At 51.9% G+C, this 12315-nt stretch overlaps 1 pseudogene; it reads right to left on the reverse strand.

Annotated features, from left to right (window-relative positions):
• Positions 1-6238: 6238 nt before the first annotated feature.
• LOC120854249 lies at positions 6239-9766 on the reverse strand (annotated as a pseudogene).
• Positions 9767-12315: the final 2549 nt, after the last annotated feature.

The raw sequence follows: 12315 nt of genomic DNA on the forward strand, positions 1-12315 counted from the left end.
TCCCATGATGGTCATTTTTATGTTGTGCTTTTTATCAGAATTAAGAAAGTTTTCAGACTTCCCTGGTGGCCCAGGGGATAAGAATTTGCTTGCCAGTGCAGGGGATATGGGTTCGATCCCTGGTGAGTTGATTCCACTTGGCGTGGAGCAACTAATCTTGGGTACCACAGCTACTGAGCCGGTACTCCAGAGCCTGGGAGCTGCAACTACTTAGGCTGTGTGCCACAACCACTGAAGGCCAAACACTGTAGTCACTGGGAGCCACAACTCATGAGCCCCTGAGCTGCAGCTACAGAAGCTTGCAAGCAGGAGAGCCAATGAGTTGCAACTACAGAGCCCAAGTGCTGCAATTGCTGAAGCTGTGCTTCTAGAGCGTGTGTTCTGCAAGGAGCGAAGTCACCGCAGTGAGAAGCTTCTGCACTGCAACTAGAGAAAGACCCCATGCAACAAGGAAGACCCAGCACAGCCAAAAATAAATAACTAAATGATAAACAGCAGTATGTACATGTCCAAAAACAACACAACAACAAAAAGCCTTTCACCCAGTCCCTCCCACCCCAGTGGACCTTGGTAGCCCCCTCCCCAGCATGTCCTCCCCTCAGGCAGAGCCTCTGAGCTCTTCCAGCCTTGACCTGCTGTTCACTCACTCAGCACTCTGACCCAGGGTATCCTCTACTTACCCTCTAGAGCAAGGATCCCCAACCCTTCCAGACTGAGGACTGGCACCTCCTGTTAGATCAGCGGCGGAATTTGATTGGAAATAAAATACACAATAAAATGTAATGGACTTGAATCATCCCGAAACCATCCCCCTTCTTTCCAGTTGGTGGAAAGTTTATCTTCCAGGAAACTGGTCCCTGGTGCTGAAAAGGTTGGAGACCCCTGCTTTAGAGGACCTGCCTGCTGGGGGTGAGGGGCATCCTTGCTGCCTTTGCCAGCTGCCCCACAGCTGCTTCTGTCCCCCACATAGTCTGGTGCTCAGAAAATTCTTGGCTAAAGGTCAGGAGGGACTAACTCCTGGGTGGGCCCTTAATTAATTGATTGATTCTTTTGATCAGTCCATAGGTTAAATTTTTATTACTGCAAGATTTGTCTTCAGTCCAGTGAATTCCCAGTCCCTTTGTTAAATTTGAATTTTTGACATGAAATGACTGTAGATTCACACGTGGTTTTAAGAAGTAATACAGACATCCCTTGCATGCTTTCTCCAATCTTCTCTGACGGTATAACTCAGATTTTCACATTTCTGTTCAGAGTCGGCCGTTTTACCTGCGCTCACTTGCGTGTGTGTGGGTTCTGTACCATCTTTCACACATGTGGGTTCATGTAATCACACCGTAGTCAGGACACTGAACAACTCCAACCCCTAGGACCCCTTTATAATCCCTGCCCTCTGTCCCTAATAGCTTCCTGTGTTTGTAAAATGTTGTCATTTTAGAGACTCCCCCTTGGTCCACTGGTTAAGACTCCACACTTCCACCGCTGGCAGTGGGTGTTCCGTACCTGGCCTGGAAACTAAGATCCTGCATGCTGCATGGTGCAACCAAAAAAAGACAAAAACCAAAAACCCGAAACCCTGCCAATTCAAGTAAGTTACAGGAATGGAATCACCCAGTCTTTGGGAATGGCTTTTCCCGTACTCAGCCTAATTCCCTGGGCATTCACTGGAGGAGGGCTCAGGAGTTCACTCCTTGTGTCTGGGATGGAGTGGAGCTTAGGCTGTGCTTAACTGTTCACGTGTGGAAGGACCTCTTGGCCGATTCCAGGTTTGGCTGTTATAAATAAAGCTGCTGTGGGAATTCCCTGGTGGTCCTGGGGTTAGGAAGGGGCACTACCCCTGCTGTGGGTCTTGGTTCGATTCTTGGTCAGGGAACTAAGATCCTGCAGGTTGTACAGCGAGGCCCAAAGAGAAAAAGGAAAACAGCCACACATCTTCATGAATGGGTTTCTGTGTGAGCATTTCATTGCATTCAGTTTCTCTGGGTAAGCCCCCAGGAGTGCAATGGCTTCCCTCATAGCTAAGTTGGTAAATAATCCACCTGCAATGCAGAAGACCTTGGTTTGATTCCTGGATTGGTAAGATCCTCTGGAGAAGGGATAAGCTACCCACTGCAGTCTTCTTGGGCTTCCCTTGTGGCTTAGCTGGTAAAGAATCTGCCTCCAATGTGCTTTAATCCCTGGGTTTAATCCCTGGGTTTGATAGATCCCCTGGAGAAGGGAATGGCTACCCACTCTAGTATTCTGGCCTAGAGAATTCCATGGACTGTATAGTCCATGGGGTCGCAAAGAGTTGAACACGACTGAGCAACTTTCACTTCACTTTCATGGTTGTTGCATGTTCAATTTTTGTTTTTGATTTTTGTTTTACGATATCTCCCCCTGATTCCGACCACCGCTCAAAAAAAAAAAAAAGAAAAGAAAAAGCGAACTGCCACACCATTTTGCGTTCCCATCAGCAATGTATGAGGGATTCGGCTTCTCTTCATTCATACCATCATTTGGTGTTGACACTGGCTTTTTTTTTTTTTTTACATTTAAAAATTTTAGCCCTTCTGATAGGTGTGGAGTATAAAGTTGCTTCTTTTTAAAAATGTATTTATTCTCATTGTACTGAGTCTTTGTTGCTCAGCACAGGCTACTCTGAGCTGTGATGTGAGGGCTTCTCCTTGTGGTGACTTCTCTTGTTGCAGAGCACAGGCTCTGGAGCATGTGGGCTCAGTGTTTTGACTAGCAGGCTCTAGAGCGCTGGCTCAGTAATTGTGGCACAAAGCCTTAGTTGCCCTGCAGCATGCGGGAACTTCTTGGACCAGATAAACGATCCCAGGTTCCCAGCATAGGCAGAAGTATTCTTAACAACTGGGATCACCGGGGAAATTCCTAAAGTGTCTGAATGTTCTTCTTACGATGACATTAAGTGATCATCACCTATGCTCTTGCTTCATTTCTTGTGAATTTTGTCCTGGGCCTGGACAGGGCCTGAGACCAAATACAAACCACATGTCATTGCAGCAAATAAAAATGTTTGTCCAAGTTCCCACCAGAGCACCTGGCCTCCCCACTCCCACCCCCACCCCCACCCCCGGGACCTGAGTCACCTGAGTGAGATGAGAGGCTGTCATGTTCCCTCCCCTGGGGCCCAGGGGTGACCAGGCAGCAGGCAGCAAGGCTTCTGCTCTGCAGTAAGAGATAACACCTCCGGTCCTGTACTCCGGGGTTATAGATGCCTGGGGCCAGGGGATGGCCAGCTCCATGGAGCCAGCTCTGTGGGGGATGGTTGTCCCAGTCTCTCTGTTCTCTGGGAAGAAGGCCCAGCCCTGTGGGGTCTCATCTGGAGCCCAGCACCCTCCACCAGTGTCCCCATTTACCACCCTGGGCTCTCTGGGCCCTGTCTTAGCCCCATGTGTCATGATGCCCTGTGTAGGTGTAAGCTGATAAGTTAGGGAGTGCCCAGAGAAAGAGACTAGGAATGGTTTTCTTGGCATTTATTATTGTTTTTCAGTCACATCCGACTCTGAAACCCCATGGACTGCAGCACGCCAGGCTTTCCTGTCCTTCACCATCTCCAGAGTTTGCCCAAACTTATGTCCATTGAGTCAGTGATACTATCCAACCATCTCATCCTCTGTCACCCCCTTCTTGTCCTGCCCTCAATCTTTCCCAGAGTCAGGGTCTTTTCCAATGAGTCGGCTCTTGGAAACAGGTTTGCCCAAGTATTGGAGCTTCAGCTTCAGCATCAGTCCTTCCAATGAATGTTCAGGGTTGATTTCCTTTAGAATTGGCTGGTATCAAACCTTGCTCCTTGCTGTCCAAGGGCTTAAGATATAAGAGAAGCCAGTTTGACCTAAGTTATTTTCAGTCTCAGCCTGAGCTCAGTGCTTGACCTTGAAAAGGTCTCAGGAATTACTTATCTTAAGAGAACAAAGGAATGCAGGAAAAAATGCAGTCAAACAGTAGTGCAGATAAAGCAGAGCTCTAATCCCTCCTTAAGGGATTTACACAAATAAATCTTGGAGAATTGCTGAAGGCCCCTACCAGGTGGAGGATGGAATGATGGTTTTGACCCTCTTGATTTCAATGAAGCTTCCCTGGTGGCTCAGACAGTAAAGAATCTGCCTGCAATGCGGGAGACCTGGGTTCAATCCCTGAGTCAGGAAGATCCCCTGGAGAAGGAAATGACAACCCACTCCACCATTCCTGCCTGGAGAATTCCATGGACAGAGGAGCCTGATGGCTACTGTCCATGGGGTCACAAAGAGTTGGATACGACTGAGCCACTTAGAACTTGCTCCAATCCTATGCTGAATTCTCCTCTGCTCAAGCCCCTCATGAATATGCCTAAAACTCCCTTTGACTTAAATGGGAATTTGCTGTATGACTCAGGGGACTCAAACTGGGGCTCTGTAATAACCTAGAGGGGTGGGAATGGGTAGGAGTTGGGAGGGAGATTCAAGAAGGAGGGATGTTGATGTAGGACAGAAAGCAAACCAATATTGTAAACCAATCATCAATTAAAAATAAATATTTATTTTCAAAGATTAAAAAAATATTCCCCCAGTCTTTCTGTTCAAGGAGACACTGCTCTGGGAGAGATCCAGGCTTCTTAGTTTCGGCTAATCATAATAAAACCTTACTTCTCACATGTTTGAGTTGGTAGTGTCTATTGGCTCCACACTCAAGAGGTGAGACAAAGTTTTCACATTGACATAGGCATTGCCACTGGCTGGGCAATGTTAAGGCCACCTCAGCACCAGCTGATAGGTGATGGTGGTGTTTGAGTCGTGTCTGGCTCTCTGCAGCTCCATGGACTGTAGCCTGCCAGGCTTCCCTGTCCATGGGATTCTCCAGGCAAGAATACTGGAGTGGGTTGCCATTTCCTTCTTCAGGGGATCTTCCCAACCCAGGGATCGAACGCCGGTCTCCTGCATTGCAGGCGGATGCTTTACCGATTGAGCTACCAGGGAAGCCCAGCTGACCCACGGGGAGATGTCTTCTGCTTGCACCCCACCGCCCACTCTCAGGATGTCTCCTGCAGGATCCAGTGAGAATTCTATCCTCAGGGAGAGCAGGACAGTAGCTGGGAACAGAAAGGCTCTCCGACTGGTGGGGGGCGCTTCCCTAGTGGTTCAGTCAGTGAATCCACTTGTAATGCAGGAGACCTGGGTTTGATCCCTGGGTTAAAGATCCTGTGGGAAACCCACTCCAGTATTCTTGCCTGGGAAATTCCATGGACAGAGGAATCTGTCGCGAACAGGGTTGCAAGAGCTGGACACGACTTACCGACTAAATCACTACAACCACCCCTGCTCCCAAGCCCAGCACTTCGTATAAGTGGAGGATCCCTTTCTAGGAAGAAGAGTTCCCTGGACCTCCTCCCCACTTCCTGTTTTTGCCTCCGACCCTTATGCTGGGGAAGACTGAAGGTGGGAGGAGAAGGGGACGACAGAGGATGAGATGGCTGGATGGCATCACTGACTGGATGGACATGAGTTTGAGCAAGCTGAGTTGGTGATGGTGATGAGTTGGTGATGGACAGGGAAGTCTGGCATGCTGCAGCCCATGGGGTTGCAAAGAGTCGGACATGACTGACTGAATGAACTGAACTGAGCCCTACAGGGAGTGGTATGAATGTCCCCCCTACCCCTCTGCCCACACTGTCAAGGAGCTGGGAAGCAAGAAGCAAACACAAGTTTATATTGGTCCCTATCTTTTGAGGGCTGCATCTAGTGGACCTCAAGGACCAAGGAGGTGACAAGCCACCAGATGACCACCTGGGCGTCAGGCAGGGAGGTAGGAGAGGTGAGCACTGGGGCTCAGGAATGTCATTCTGTTTTCAGAGAAGGTGAAAGCCTGGCTTCGGGGAGGGGAAAGCCCCAACTTGGTACCGCTGCTGGCCTCACCGGGCCCTGCTCACGCTCCCTCACAACCATCAGCATTGCTCTGTCCACCCTCACCCCCTTTGGCCTTTGCTCAATGTCAGCCCCTCAGCCCCTCCCTGACCTCCTGATGTGAATCACACCCCAGCCCCAAACCGCCCTCTCCCCCCACACACACCCTGTGCCCCCACCTGCTAAGGGCTTCTCTTCCCACACATATACTCCCATATCACACTTGAAACAGTTTATTTGAGGGCTGCTTCCTCCCTCCCAGGCATGCGGGGCCTGTGTCCCCAGCCCCAGCTTCCCTGCTTCTCCTGGGATCCTCCAGCCTGGGAGGGGCACTGGGGCCACCCTCACAGCAGCTGAGGGACCTGGGACAAGTGTCCTCTTCTCTGTGTCCCTGTATCCTAGGAGGGGCCACTGAGGACTCTGTGTGCAGGATCCCCCGGCGCTCCTGGCCCCAGACATCTCCTTGGCAGGCGAGGTGCCCACATGGTGGGTTCCAGGAGGCGAAGCCACAGCTCCCGGGAGCCACGCCCTCTCAGAAACCACGCCTCCTCGAGCCACGCCTCCCAGAAGTCACGCAACCCGAAGCTATGCCTCCTGGAAGCCCCCAGTGGGGGTCTTGGTAGGTCCTGGTTCCCTGGGGGACACCTCTGGTGCCAGCCTGGTCCTCAGGCAGGGCTGTTGGGTGGGGAGAAGAGACTGGGTGGTCTGAGCCCCTGCCTTTCCTGGGGTCTGAGGCAGCTCCAATAAAATCTGAGGCTACCGAGGTGAGGGCACTGAGGACTGTGGCTCTCACAGGAAAGTCAGGGTTTCAGCTTCCAGGGTGGTTTGGGTCCATCAAGGTTGGGAGCGGGGAGGAGGCCCTGAGGCCTGGGTGGGTGGGGGTCAGTGCAGGGTGGGCACCAGCAGCAGCAGTAGGGCCCCGGCCAGCAGTGCCAGTGAGGATGGGCAAGCAGCCTGGTGGGCAGTGTCCGAGGGACCGCTGGGGGGCTGAGGGTTGCAATCGGTGGTGTAGGGCTCCACGCAGGCAGCAAAGGCCATGACATGCGCCACGAAGGTCTGCTCCTGCACGCCGTGCATCAGGTGTGCCCACGGGCCTCGTGCAAACACTGCCACGTCCTCACCAGCGTGGGTTTCGCCCCCTAGGGGCACTGCAGCTTGCTGCCGGTACTCGGGATCCACTGAGGAGGGAGGGGATTCAGGGAAGGAAGGGAGGCGGCCTCCCCCTCCCAGGTGTTCCAGATTGGGGTCTTCCCCTCCTCCCATCCGCCCCCCACCCTGCTCCCCAGGGCCCACCCACTGCACTCACTGCTCTGCTTTTCATTCACATCAGGTCGTGAGCCCATGTCCAGCCGGTACCCCGGGCCGTTGCCATAGAGGAGGGAGGTATAGTACTTGCCATCTCCAGCCTTGCCATCAGCCAGCCCTGCAGGGAAGAGGGGACCCCATGATCACACTGACCCGATCCTTTGGGGTGCCTCCTGCGTGCTGAGCTCAGGCACCTCTTGTTTGTTCACTGGCTTAATCTTACCAGAGCCAGGCAGGGCAGCTGCTATTATTAATATTACTCCACTTTGCAGATGAGGGAGCTGACTCAAGAGCACTTTGTACAACATAACTTAGGACAAGAACTTGCCACTATCCCTGGCTTACCAAAAATGGAGGTCCCACGAAGTGGGTAGCCACCGAAAGTGAAGACATGGGAGTGGTCAGCGGTGACGAGGGTCAGTGTGTCTGCTTCACTGGTGAGCTGGCTAGCCTTGGCGATGGCGTCGTCGAACATGACCGCCTCAGTCAGTGCCCGATAAGCTATGCTCTCATGGTGACCGTGGTCAATGCGGCCTCCTGCAAGAAGGTCATGTGGAAGGTGGGTGATGCAAAAGCCACCCTGAGTGCCACCCCTTCCCCCTCTGATCCCCGAGGGTGAGAGGAGCTGCCACTCACCCTCCACGAAGAGGAAGAAGCCCCGAGGGTTTCTGCTCAGCACACGCACGGCTGCCTCTGTCATCTCCTCCAGGGATGGGTCCTTGATGTGGTCTCGGTGGATGTCATAGACCATGTCTCCCGGCTCAAAGAGGCCTGTGAGAAATGGGACGAGTGGTGACCTGCAAGCTGGAGATGGGGGTGAGGGGCCCATGACACCCTTCCTGGGGAGGACAGTGGGGGTGGGTGGGGTTACCCATGAGGTGTGTTACACTGGAGTCATTGGCTGCCTGAAGGAGCGCCGTGCGGTTCCATACATACTGGGCTCCCTGGCAGGGGCAGAACCAGGCCTCAGTCCATAGCCGGACACCCCAGGCTCGTTCCCGCTCTACCCTTGCACCCGTGAGCCCCCATCACCTGGTGCTTGGCCTGCCACTCCTGCACCAGGTTCCGCTTGTCCTTCCGGACTCCATTCTGTCTTGAATTGTATGGGTATTCAGGGTCTGGTATCCCCTCAGGAAACATGTATATTCGGCCTCCACCCAGGATCACCTGGGACCAGAGATTAGGGCAGGTGGGTTTGGGTCCTGGCTGGCCCTTTGCTCCTTACACAGAGCCCCTAGACTCTTCACCCACCAGGTCTGTGAGAAAGGCCTGTCCCCACTTCTAATTCTACATCGTGCCCCACTCCCACCCCACCCCACCCTCTGCCAACAATACTGCCTGCAAACAGGACATCCCAAGGCCCCAGGGCTGTGGGTTACCTAGGACTGTCAGCTGTGTGTCCCATCCCTTCTGCTCAGCCCTGCCCCTTGCCTTTCATGTCACAACTCACGTCAATGTCCATGTTGTAGACCAGCTGTGTGGCGATGTCCTGGCAGCCCTCCCTCTTGGCCTGGGCAGGCATATTAGCATCAGAATACCAGTTTCGGTTCACCGTGTGCGCGTAGGCCCCGGCTGGGGAGGCATGCTGCACCGTGGTGGTGGTCACCACTCCCACGGACTTCCCTGAGGGTGGCAGAGGTCAGGGTGGGCCACTGAGGTCTCTGAACCCATCCCTGCCCAGGAAGCTGCCACCCAAGCCCACCTGCTTTCTTGGCCCGGTTCATCACAGATGTGACCTCGTTCCCATATGTCGTGTTGCACTGGTCAAATTGGGCGGCTGCACTTACACCAATGACCTTCATACGGGTCTTGACCCCACACAGGTAGGCTGTGGTCGTGCCTGCGCTGTCGGGCACATCTCTGTCCACGTTGTATGTCTGGGGGCAGAGATGCCTTCAGCTTTGCTGGGGTAGACATCCAGCTCCTGACCCAGGCCCTGGGTCCATCCTCCAGCCCCTGGCCCCTATTTCAGCGCCCAGCCCTCCACGGGCTTTCCTTCGTACACTGTTCCCTAGGGCCACACCCACCCCTCTGGTGTAGACCATACTAGGCCACTTGGCCCTTACCTTGGACAGAGCCATGTAGGGGAACTTGTCCATGGCCAGGGGTGTCTCAGGTCCCGGCTTGCCAGCCATCTGCCCCTTTAGGATCCGAGTGGCTGTCACCGTGGAAACCCCCATCCCTGAAGGTACACACTGTGTCAGGTCTGAGTCCCTGAGGCCAGCCTCGTCAGCCAGCAGCCCAGGATTCCAGGGTTGTGGGAAGACAGGGGGTGTACCGGCCTAGTGCACTCACCATCGCCCAAGAAGAGGATGACATTCTTGGCGGCTGTCTGGATGGGCTGCAGCTTCTTAGCTACATCAAGGTAGCCTGGGCAGCCTGGCGGTTCCAGAAGGCGGGGTCTTCCTCCTCGACTGCTCAAAGGGAGAGTGGAGGTCAGGTCAGCCTGCAGTAAGGGTCAGGTCGCCCCTGTGAGTAAGGTTTCCCTGGTTACCTGGGACGAGGCCAAGGGAGAGCTGTAGCCGCAGGCCCAGCAGCAGCAGCACACAGGCCCCCTGCATGGCCGTGTGATGGCAGAGGGTCAGGATGGGACCTGGGGAGGCCGGGTCTCAGGGTTGGAGTAGCAGGGACTGGCTGCAGTACTAGCTGCCTGGGCTTAATTCCCTGCTATAAAAGTCTTCATGTCCCTCCCAGTGCCCCAGGTGGCCACACCCTGCCCCTGACCTTCCATATGACTTTGAGCCCTGTTGATAGAGGGACATGGTGGGTCCTGAGGAGGGGGTCCCTCCCTCACAGGTGGTCTCCTCAGGGTGGGGTGGGGATTAGGCTGCAGTTGTCTTTGGCCTGAGAAACATTTTCCAGGTCCTGTCAGGAGCTCCTCCCATCCCTCTGCTCACCAACTCCTGTGGGAGAACCATCTTTTCTTCTGGTCATATGTTCCGTAGTTTTTGAAAGTCAGCTTTAGCCTGGTTTCGTTCTGAGTGCGGAGGGAGGTGGGGCTGGAAGCTCGCAACTGGGCCAGGCCTGTGTTTGCTTTCCTGTTGCCCTGAGGCCCGGAGACAGGGAGACATTGGAGTGGCCAGGCTGCCCCGCCCCTGCTCAGCTCCTCACCAGGCTTGGCCTGGGCAGGTGGGGTGGGCACTGGGCTGTTTGTGTGAATGTGTGTAAGGTTTCTATAAAGGGCTAGTAGGGGTGAACCGAGAACTTACAGAAATACAAGCTGGATTAAGAAAAGGCAGAGGAACCAGTGATTAAATTGCCAACATCTCTTGGGTCATAGACAAACAAGGGAATTCCAGAAAAATGTCTTACTTCTGTTTCATTGACTATGCTAAAGCCTTTGACTCTGTGGATCACAACACATTGTGGAAAATTTTTAAAGTGTGGTAATACCAGGCCACCTTACCCGTGAAACCTATATGCAGGACAAGAAGCAACAGTTAGAACCGGACATGGAACACCGGACTGATTCTAAATTGGGAAAGGAGTACATCAAGGCTGTATATTGTCACACTGCCTATTTAACTTCTATGCAGAGTATATCATGCATAATGCCAGACTGGATGACTCACAAGCTGGAATCGATTGCTGGGAGAAATATCAACAACCCCAGATTTGAAGATGATACTACCCTAATGGCAGACAGTGAAGAGGAATTAAAGAGCCTCTTGATGAAGGTGAAAGAGGAGAGTGAAAAAGTTAGCTTAAAACTCAACCTTCAAAAAACTAAGATCATGGCATCCAGTCCCATCACTTCTTGGCAAATAGGTGAGGGAAAAGTGGAAATAGTGACAGATTTTATTTTCTTGAGCTCTTAAATCACTGTAGATGGTGACTGCACCCACAAAATTAAATAATGCTAGCTCCTTGGAAGAAATGCTGTGACTAACCTAGATAGCATATTAAAAAACAGAGACATCACTTTGCCCACAAAGGTCCATCAGGTCAAAGCTATGGTTTTTCCAGTAGTCGTGTATGAATGTGAGAGTTGGACCATAAAGAAAGCTGAACATCAAAGAACTGATGCTTTCTAACTGTGGTGCTGAAGAAGACTCTTGAAAGTCCCTTGGACTGCAAGGAGGTCAAACTAGTCAATTCTAAACGAAATCAACCCTGAATATTCACTGGACTGACTGATGCTGAATCTGAAGCTCCAATGCTTTGGCTGCCTCTTGTGAAGAGCCAATTCATTGGAAGACACCCTAATGCTGGGAAAGATTGAGGAGAGGAGGAAGGGTGTAACAGAGGATGAGATGGTTGGATGCCATTACTAACTTAATTATTGACCTAACAGAAGCAGAAGATATTAAGAAGAGGTGGCAAGAATACACAAAAGAACTATACAAAAAAGATCTTCATGACCCAAATAACCATGATGGTGTGATCACTCACCTAGAGCTAGACATCCTGGAATGTGAAGTCAAGCGGGCCTTAGAAAGCATCACTACAAACAAAGCTAGTGGAAGTGATGGAATTCCAGCTGAGCTATTTCAAGTCCTAAAAGACAGTGCTGTGAAAGTGCTGCACTCAATATGCCAGCAAATTTGGAAAACTCAGCAGTGGCCATGGGACTGGAAAAGGTCAGTTTTCATTCTAATCCCAAAGAAAGGAAATGCCAAAGAATGGTCAAACTACCACATAACTGCACTCATCTCACACGCTAGCAAAGTAATGCTCAAAATTCTCCAAGCTAGGCTTCAACAGTACCTGAACCAAGAACTTCCAGATGTTCAAACTGGTTTTAGAAAAGGCAGAGGAACCAGAGATCAAGTTGCCAGCATCCACTGGACCATCAAAAAAGCAAGAGAATTCCAGAAAAACATCTACTTCTACTTTATTGACTATGCCAAAGCCTTTTGACTGTGTGGATCATAAGAAACCGTGGAAAATTCTTCAAGAGATGGGAATACCAGACCACCTGACCTGCCTCCTGAGAAATCTGTATGCAGGTCAAGAAACAACAGTTAGAACCAGACATGGAACAACAGACTGGTTCCAAATTAGGAAAAGAGTACATCAAGTCTGTATATTGTCACCCTGCTTATTTAACTTACATGCAGAGTACATCATGAGAAACACTGGGCTGGATGAAGCACAATCTGGAATCAAGATTGCTGGAGAAATA

This window comes from Oryx dammah, unplaced genomic scaffold (assembly GCF_014754425.2).
Source record: "Oryx dammah isolate SB20612 unplaced genomic scaffold, SCBI_Odam_1.1 HiC_scaffold_27, whole genome shotgun sequence".
NCBI classification, from domain to species: domain Eukaryota; kingdom Metazoa; phylum Chordata; class Mammalia; order Artiodactyla; family Bovidae; genus Oryx; species Oryx dammah.